Raw genomic sequence first — 9,929 nt, forward strand, 5'->3', positions numbered from 1 at the left:
AGGACTTGCTACGATGTTTGAATACTAATGTAATATTATGCCTATGATGTAAAAATGGTTGGCAGTTGTATCTCTGGACTCGCCTTCGTGTGAGGTACCTTGTTTTGATCCTGTGATAGGTGGTTTTATCGGGACTTTATCCGACAGACCACGGGTTACACCGTTTGAAGTGCGGTTGAGCCTTTAATGCCTTCCGAAAAAGGATCAGTGCACTTGAGCTGGTGTAATTCAGGTTGGTTCTGCCACAGCCCTGTCTGTGTTGATAAAAATTGATAAGGTCGCAGTGTGTGGTAGCTGTGGTCAAGTATTTGAAAGTACTAGCCACATGCCGTAAATATGGTACACGGTAAGCCTAATACCTGATTGGCCCGGCAAATAGACTTGTCTCCACCACTCGATTGATTGGTTTTTGTTACACACACGCACCGACGTGTGGGAGTATGTTCTGCATAGCAGACAGGAGTACGATCATACAGTTGCGCTGTAGACGTACGTCCTACACATTGGATGTGCGTACGGTCCTACAGTCGCTTGTGGTGGCCCTGATCCATAACCCGGAATATGATGGGAACGGTTGTTCGGAAAGTTAGGTTTCTGAATGTGTGAGTTAGGATCCCTTGCAAGGTTATGAAACTCGATTCAGAATCGTCCATTTCTCGTGGAAATTGAGACTGCTTGTTCCTTCTGCCACATAGAGTAAGAACAGTAATTGTTGTTGGAATAATCTTGATAGATGCTAATCTATACCTTGCTTGTCTAGAATAAGTGCTTACCTAGAATGGATAATACAACTAGAAGCTGAAAGCTAAAACATGAAAGTTAGGTCATACTCTTTGTTGCTTTTCAGCTAAAATTAAACCCAGAATCATTACAAATCTTCATAAGTCTAGTTACATGGCAAAGTATACCATGAAACGGGTAAGTCTTGCTGAGTATTAGCATACTCAGTCTTGCTAGTCTATCTTTTAGGTATGGCCTATGTGAACCAAATGGATAGTCCAACCTGGCCATCCTCTGTTCCGTTTGGCTGGTCCGTGGAGTGGGATCCATCTCCGGCTGGCAGTGACCCTCCGGAATGACACCATGTTTCGGGCTGAGCGTGGTGTCAACTCTCGCGACGTGTGTAGTCGCGTGTTAATTTCTTCCGCTGTGACTCTAAACAAGCTTGCATAGCTTGTGGTTTAAAACAATGTTTGTATAAGTTTACTTTAAGTTCGAAACAGATTGTAATAAGATTTAATATTTCTATAAATTAAAAGTTAGCGAGCTGTGGTGTGATTGTAAACTCGCCTTCGTGCAAGGTAAACCTACCTTGATCCTGTGTAACTGTGGTTGAATCGGGCGGTGACCCGACAGACCAATGGGTTGTTCCATTTGAAGTGCGTTGAGCCATTATCGCCTGTATAATGATGAGCGCACTTGAACCGGAATAATTCAAGCGGATTGGTTCTGCCACACTGTTCACCCAAATTCCGGCGATTTTGGCCACGGGAGAGCGCAGGAAGTGGGGGAAAATAAAGAGGAGAGGGAGGGGGTTCTATTCCGAGCCTTACCCGCAGCGGAGATGCATTGTAGAGACCGAATTTCGTGAAGGAAGATACAAAGGCAGGTTTGTTCATCTGTTCTGGGCGGCTGGCTCCTCCGTTCTGGTGGTGCTGGTTCTGGGGGTGGCACAGGGGAAAGCGCAAGCAGGAGAGGAGGAGGAGCAGGGGCGCGATGCTGCAGAGGAGAAAGGGCGACGCTTGAGATAGAGAAAAGTTGAGCGGCTGCACATTTTATTGAACATGGACAGTCGGGCTAGTGCATGCCGAGGATAGGAACAAGAGCTTTCCGGTGTCAAGATGACGTCTGAAACTGTAACGACGAGATAGCAGGTGTGGCCGGGAGGTGCGGCACAGGCACACAAGAGCTAGACGCACATGACCGGTCCAGATATGGCCACCGAATTCTAGACGTCCATGCCTAGGGAACACCGAGTCGACATGACCTGGCTCTTGCGCGACAGTGGAGCTGACATTGATGATAACAAAGTATCACCGGAAAATGCCGAAGTCGAGGCACGATTTCGTTTCGAGCGAGATTTGATCAGGAAGGAAGATTAAAGAATCAGGAGTTCAATGGGGCATCTTAAGGATTCGGCGAGGATAAGGTTAAAAGGATATACAACAAAGATACGGCTCGGTCCAACTACGATGAGAATCAAAATAGAAATATTTTTCAGAACATATTTTTAAGCATAAAATAAATCTAGAGAAGTCCAGATAAATATTTTAACCCAAGAAAACTATATCCGGAAGAATCCCAAAAATTTCCGAGGAATCTCGGGAGGTAATTTGGGACAGGAGGATTCCAAATAAAATATTTGGGACTCATAAAAAAGAATTTTAGAGCTTTCCAAGTAAAATAAAAAAATGGATCTAGCTCTAGGATAAATAGAGTAATTGCAAAAAAAATCTTTAAAATTCTTGGAAAATCCTATTGATAGATGAACACATCCTAAAAGACATTCACATCCTAGAATTAAATATTTTAAGGTGTGACACCCACCGCCCACACCTCGCCGGAGCTTCTGCTCACCGCCGGCAGCCCAACTCCGACCACCCAGCCCCAACCGAGCACACCAACAAGTTTCCCTCAACCTCCTCGTGCTCCCCCACCCCATTCCCCTCGCCACCGACTAGTTTCCTCATCGGATTTCAGTCGGGAAACACCCAGCCCCACCCAAGGACTATATTGCAATCACCAAGTTCTTGTTAGGGTCCTTTCTGTTAGATCTAGTGACCTATCAGCGAGAACTCGAGTATTTTTATTTATCAAGAGGCTATCAATTGTAAAATCAATCTAAAATCATAGAAAAATCAGAAAAATATAAACTAAAATTTGTTGTGACCCTGTTTATGAATCCTACAACTTTTGCACAGAAGGATGCCCAGTTACAAACTATAACTTGATCTACAATTAGAAATTAGAAATCAAATGAAGAAATACCTACGCTTCATCTCCCCTCTCTTCATACAAGGGGCGGGGCATAGTTCACTAAATCCAGGAAGAGTAAGGCGCTCCGTGGTGGCGAGGTTTCGGAGAAGCTGCTGTTCGTGTGCAAGAGTGAGCAGCACGGAAGGAGGTAGTGCTGAGTGGAGTGTTTGAGAAAGTAATGGAGTATAGTGCTTACCACATGTTACGTAACGCCGGTGACGGCGGAGGGGACTAGACTAGGGGGCGGGGGTCATGGCAAAATGTTTGCATCGGGGTCGGGAAGGGGCGGTATAGGAAAGGAATGGATCAATAGTAACTTCACAGCAGGAAGAGTAAGGCGCTCCGCGGTGGCGAGGTCTCGGAGAAGCTGCTGGCTCATCATATGTTCACTGTGGGCTTAGACGTTGATACGCGTGCCTACTCTTATTTTAAATAGACTATAAACGTATCTCTTGATCTAGGACAGTACAGTGGATGATTTTGGGACAGTAAGCTATTCTCTACTTGTTAAGACTTGGGTAAAAATCTCAAGGCCAGAACAAGTCTCTACAAGTAGTTTTTGTTGGATCTTGTTTGGTTTTTGTTGGATCTTGTTTGATGTGCTATTTTGCTAGAGTTAATTGTTCATGTTGTTCTACTAATATTTTAGGGTTGAAACTTTTACAGTAGAGTAACCTTGATGCATAAATGTTATGGACAAAATTTGGAACTTTTTACTTCTGTCTATCTTGCTCGTATGTTTTTAGTTAAGAAAAACTACATTAAATCAAAATAAATAGTTCAGATACTTAGAAAAATAAGAAATTTTAACCAGAAACTACCTTTGAGTAGATTATCATGTTGGACAAGTTTGAGACACAGAAACTTTGTGGAACTACCTGTAGAAATAAATCTTGATTAATGCAGATGTATCTTGACTTATTTTCTATACTCCACATCTTACACACTAAAATCTAAAAGATTTACAGTAGACTCACCATAAGTTTAGGAATACTCACAAAATGTTGAGCACCAATTTTTGCATGGTTTGTTCTGTATAAATGGATTTTGTTCCTAGCAGTAGCTGTTTAATGTATTTTTCATGATTAATATGCTGAATGAAAATGGCTGGAAATTTAACAGTGAGCTTGTGCTTAAGTAATGTGCTTGGCATAAAAATCTCAACACCAGAAACTATCTCTAAGAGTTATTTTGTTGTTAATCCATGCTTACTCTTGAAAATTGGCCGTTATGAAATGAAAAACCCCCTCACTTACTTAATGAAGCTAGTTAATCTAGATACTACTCGATAAATGACTGTCCAAGGAAAAAAATGAAGTGCTTTACAACTTAACTTGAGTTTTGTTGAATTACAACTTTATAGTGAAATAGTTATTTACCTTGTACCATTAAAACAACTCATACATATGCATTCATATAGAACGACTCTTGCCGACGGACCCTACGAGCTGGTGCCGGAGCCCGAGAGTGAGCAGCGCGAAGCTCGGATCAATCTAACTGAGGTCATCAAAAATCCGAACCAAAGTTCGGAAGAGCCTAAGGCTAGCTTTGATCAGGAAGGCAAGCCCCGAAGCGTAACCCCTACTTTTAAACTTATGCAACTTTTTTTTATATATGGTAATGTGCATTAAGTTTGTAGGAGTTGATTGAAACACTAGTTGCATAATCCTAGTACCTATGATATGAACACTAGTCTATGTCGGTCGCTAGATTGCCATGCTAATAGGACTCTAGTAAAAGTTGAGTGATTTCCTATCACTCGCGAGATATAGGAGTTGCTTGTTTTACTTATGTTGGAATCATAAGGTCGACGGATGGGGCTATGTTACGATATTCCTGTTGATGATTGAGGCCCCATCTATTTAGCAAGAATGCTAAGGTCGCGGTGTGTGGTAGTGGTGGTTAAGTCTTTCAACATACTAACCACATGCTGAGAATATGGTAATCGGTAAGCTTAAGTACCTGATTGAACCGGTGCGTGGACATACCTCCCACCGTCTTGACACCGTTCCCATGAGCACATGGTGAGTGCAAGAGCAGCCACGCCCGGCGCCGTATCGTGGTTCGTGGACCTCTGTACTCGAGGACGGTGGCCCTGTTCCATGAAACGGGAATAAAGGGAAAAGTTGCACGTGTTCCTCTGTGAGTAACCACGTGATGTGTGTTTAGGTTTCCCTTGGAAGGTTAAGAAATTCAATTTGAATCGTCCGTTTCTCGTGGCCATTGAGACTGCTTAACCCTTTTACCACATAGAGTAAGAAGAGAAACAATGATGATGATTAATCTGGTTGGATGCTCAATTAATTTTTCCACCATACCTGATTTGGATAGTTGCTTACCTAGAATGGTTAATCTAGTAGAATTGATGCTAAAACTTGGAAGCAAGGACTCACTCTTAGATGCACCAAACTAAATCACGCGCTAGAGTGTTTCAATTAAAAACCACTCGTCGTCAACCCTAGCCCTAACCCCTTCTGACCGACACTAAACCTTATCGCTGTCCCATTCCGCGCCGCTCGGAGGCTTGCCGCCGCGCGCGATCATCTGCCGCGATTAGCGCCGGCGCGATTCCTTTCTCACGCGGTGCGCGAATCCCGCGCGCGCGTGGCCGATCGGCCACGGTCGCCGCCGCGACCGGCGCCGACACGCCCCCCCCCCTCTCTCTCCCCTTCTTCCTTTTTCCCTCTCCCATTTCTTTTCTTTTTCCCAATCTCTCTTTCTCTTTTCTCTTTCCCTTTCTTCTTTTTCCTTTCTCCTTTCTTCTTTCTTTTCCCTCTCCTTCCTTCTCTCTTTCCTTCCCGGCTTCCCCTGCCGCGAGCCCGCACGCCCCCCCAGGCCGTGCACCTGCCTCACCCGGCCACGCCACGACGTGCGCACACGCAGCGCATGACCGTGCGCCGCGCCGCGCCGTCCTCCGTTGCCGCGCCCCGCGACGCCGCGCCGCGCGCGCACGGTCCCGCGACGCCACGCCGCCCGGCCTCCGGCCCCAGCCACGTCGCCCCATTCCCCAGCCGCGCACGCTGCCATACGCACGCACACCGCTGAACCGCGCACGCGCACGCGCACGGCCGTACCGCGGCACGCACGCGCTGCACGACTCGCCGCCCCGCCGCCGCTGGCGCCCCACCTCGCCGCTCGCGCCGTCACCCTGTGCCGCACAGCGCCCGCCCCACGTGCCCAACGCCGCCTCGACACCCTCGCCGCACGCCGCGTCGTGACGCCAACAAGCGGCCGAGGCGCCATTAATGGCGCCCCGCACCGGCCACCGTCGCGACCACCCCTCCACCTCCTTCCCCGGTCTATAAATAGGGTCCCCGCGTAGCCCCGACGACCACCATCGCCCTAGCCACCGCGCGCCCCATCCCCAGCTCGCAGCGCCGCCGCCGCCCGCCGCTCACCGTGGGCACACCTCCCTACTCCACCCCAGCCCGAGGTGAGGCCGGGGATGGGATCCCCTCCTTCCCCTCTCCCTTTTCCCCTCAACCCCGAGCCGCCCCCGGGCCCCGGCCGCCGGGATTTGACCGGCGTCGAGCCTCCCCTCCCCTCCTCTGTTTCCTGCTGGCAAGGGGAGGAAGAAGGGGGACGATTTTGCCCTTAGGCCCCTCCCTTCCCTTCTATCCAGTTAAAAACCCCTCCACCCTTTAGACCCTTTGCAAAAAGAACCCCTTCCCTTTGCCATTTCCCAAACTAGACCCCTCCACTATATAAACTTATTTTCAAATAGGCCCCCCCACACTTCCTGTCGTGACCCTAATGATTCTAGAATTCATGAAGAGGTCCTTACTCTTTTCGGATAATCACGAATAAACCCTTAGACCCTTATTTAGCCCCTGAAACCCCCTTCACCTCGTCATTTTATGCGCCAAACGACCTCCGATCGACCCAAAACTTTACCACGCCCTTTCCAGTATAGTTATAGCCATGCCATTAAGAAACTATCCAAAAATATTGCCCCTATCTCCGTAACTAAATTATTTCTGATTCAAGCTCAACGATAAAAGCTTTTAGTTCGTTCGCTTGATTGTATGCCTGTTTGTTTGCGTCGTAGGACACGGAGTGAACGAGGAAGGTCCCGACCGTGACCAAGCGAACGAGGACCAGTTCTGCGACCCCGAACCCGAAGGACAGTGCTTCGATCAGGACCTCCCGCAAGGGTTTTATGATGGCAAGTTCAATCCCGCCCTTTGATGCATGTTTCTGTCCTAGTTTTTATAAACACAACCCCGTGGCCGGTTTTCTAAAATTGCATGGTTTTGCTCGCTGAAAACATGGTAGGATAGCCACCCTTGTTTGTGATAACCATACCTTGACCACCTGGTTTTATAAAGAAAGTGTGTGTGTGCGTGTGGGAAGGGATAAAATGTGGTTTTGAAAGATAGGTCAGACGGGATGGATGGCATTTCTATGTGATTTGCCGTTGGTGTGCTCGTACCTATGTGGTTGAGCGAGGAAGGGAGATATCCATCTTGTCACCCCTAAGGACCGAGTTGATGTGTCGTCTCACCTAGCTTCCTGTCGTGCAAACCACTTGACCGTTGTATGGGCAACGGCTTAGCCTAACCCCACTAGTTAGTCTGATAGCCATCAGGAGAGCTGGGAGCAACGGGTGATCAAGGAGACGGGATAAGCTCTGTGTGACTTATGCCCCGGTTAAACCTCGGTGATAGGTTGAATGACCCCTTGATAGATCCCGTGGTGGCTAGCCAGGTCTAGCTAAGGTGGGTAAGGGCTTTGATGGGATCTGCACCGGCACTAAGGTGTTCGTGCTGTGGTACCCCACCTGTGGGTAAAGTTGCACACCTCTGCAGAGTTGAAAATCTATTCGAATAGCCATGCCCACGGTATTGGGCAAGTAATGGTGTGGTCACATAACTAGTGTTTGTCTCCGGGAATGGTCGGGTTGGTGTGGGTTGTTTGGAAAGTGCCCGGCAGTTGTGCCGCGTGCTACGGCGGACGGGGAGTCCGGTGGCAGCTTAAAACATGGATCCTGTGTGGATCAATATCGTGTGCTCCTCGATACTTAGTAGCTTGTTTTGGAAAATCGTTTTAAACGAACCTTTGCATATAACCGAGTTTCTGAAAGTGAACCCTGACCTTTTCCTTGGACTGTCCTGTGCATTGTTCTCTGTTATAACCCCCCTCCGTGGGTGTGATTGGACTTGCTGAGTACGTTCGTACTCACCCCATTCTTACTTTTACAGTGGAAGACCCGGACTACGTCCCCGAAGACATCGAGTAGGGTTTCGTCCTGCACCCAGTCTTGCCTGTGGTTAAGGCCACCGCTGGAACTCCGCATGGCGCAAGACTCTGATGATCCTCTTTTCGTAGCTAGTATAGTAGTGTGGGTTTTAGTTGTAATCCTCGCGATAGTGGCGCTTCACTGCCCATTACCGCGCAGAGTTGTATGGTGATGTACCATCTGATGTAATAAAAGTGTTATCAGCCTCCTGGGACTGATAAAGCATCACTTTTTGGTCTTCCCTGATGGGGGGACGCTTCAGGTGGTATCAGAGCCGTAGGCTGGCCGTAGGACGTAACCCTAGAAGCAAGACCCTATTCCAGACCCTAGGACTTGTTCTGACTTAGATATTTTTCTGCACAAACACTCACCGCTGGTCTTTGCCCTTTTCCAGATGGCTGGCAATGGATGGGCTAATGGAATCTACCACGCAGAGCTCGGCCTTCCTAAGTTATTATTACTTAGCCTGGAACGCGTTGGGGTTACGGAACCACCAGAGTATGCCTACCGAGAATACATCTCCGGAGGCACCCTTCGATGCGATATGATGGTTTTTGTGGAGAGGAGCACTCATTACCCTGATGTGGACCCTTGGTTCATCTCCACCTCTGGCTTTCGCTTCCCCGACACCTATCGAAAGGCCGCCCGTAAAGCCCTACGACGGCTGCGTGTGCTCTACAGGCACCACCTTCAGCGGACTCCTATGGGATTTTTCCCACCCGCTGAGGGAAGAGGACGCACTTGGATTGCCCGGATGAGGGGACTTGGACGAGAAGAAGAAGACCTAGAAGACACAGTTTCCCACCTATCCATCTACCTTACTGGCTTGGATGCACTCTACCGCGAACAGGCGGCACAACTGAAGCAGCTAATCCATGGGATTGAAAAGATAACCCAGGAGCTGGAAGAACAACGGACAAGAGCCGCAAACGCCGAGTATTCCTTAGCCGCCCTACAAGCTCAGATGCAAGAATACGAGAACCGCAACGGAATAGGTGGATGGATAGAGGAGGAAGAAGAAGAAGAACCCATGGAAACCCATTGGGATAAAGGTACTCAGACCGAAGATGAGGAGATGGATCGAAGCCTCCCGATAAAGAAGCGCCCTATCAGGATCGAGGAAGAATCCCCATGATAGGATTAGCACTCCGAGCTAGAACCCTACACTAATGACCACGTATCCATGAAAACTGTACCATCCCTGTGGTAATAATAAATGTCATCTACTCTCCTTGCACCTGTGCCAGATTGTTTACCCTGTCCTTGTTTCAGATGGCTGAGGAAGGATGGACCCAAGGCGATTACCAAGCTGCACCTGGTTTCCTCAGCCTTTTGATCAACACCCTGGAAGGCCTTGGCGTTACGGAGCGCCCAAGGTACTACAGCCGAGAGTACGAGCACCATGGTACCCTCCGCTGCAGGGTGATCCTGGTCATCGCCAGGAGCAACCGCTACCCCGACATCCAGCCTTGGCGAGTGACTGCCACAGGGTTTAGACACCAGGACACCTACCCCTTGGCCATCAGAAAAGCACTCCGTTATTTGTGCCGGATTTTTGAAGAACATCTCGTCCCCACGCCAGCGAAGTTCTTCCCGCCGGCCATCAGAACCCCAGTCTGGGAAGCACGCATGAGAAACCTGGAACGATGTCGCCACGAAGAAGGCCCCCTGTACCAAGTGGCCACTTACCTAGCCGCCCTGGACCAACTCTTTG

This window comes from Panicum hallii, chromosome 9 (genome assembly GCF_002211085.1).
Source record: "Panicum hallii strain FIL2 chromosome 9, PHallii_v3.1, whole genome shotgun sequence".
NCBI lineage: Eukaryota > Viridiplantae > Streptophyta > Magnoliopsida > Poales > Poaceae > Panicum > Panicum hallii.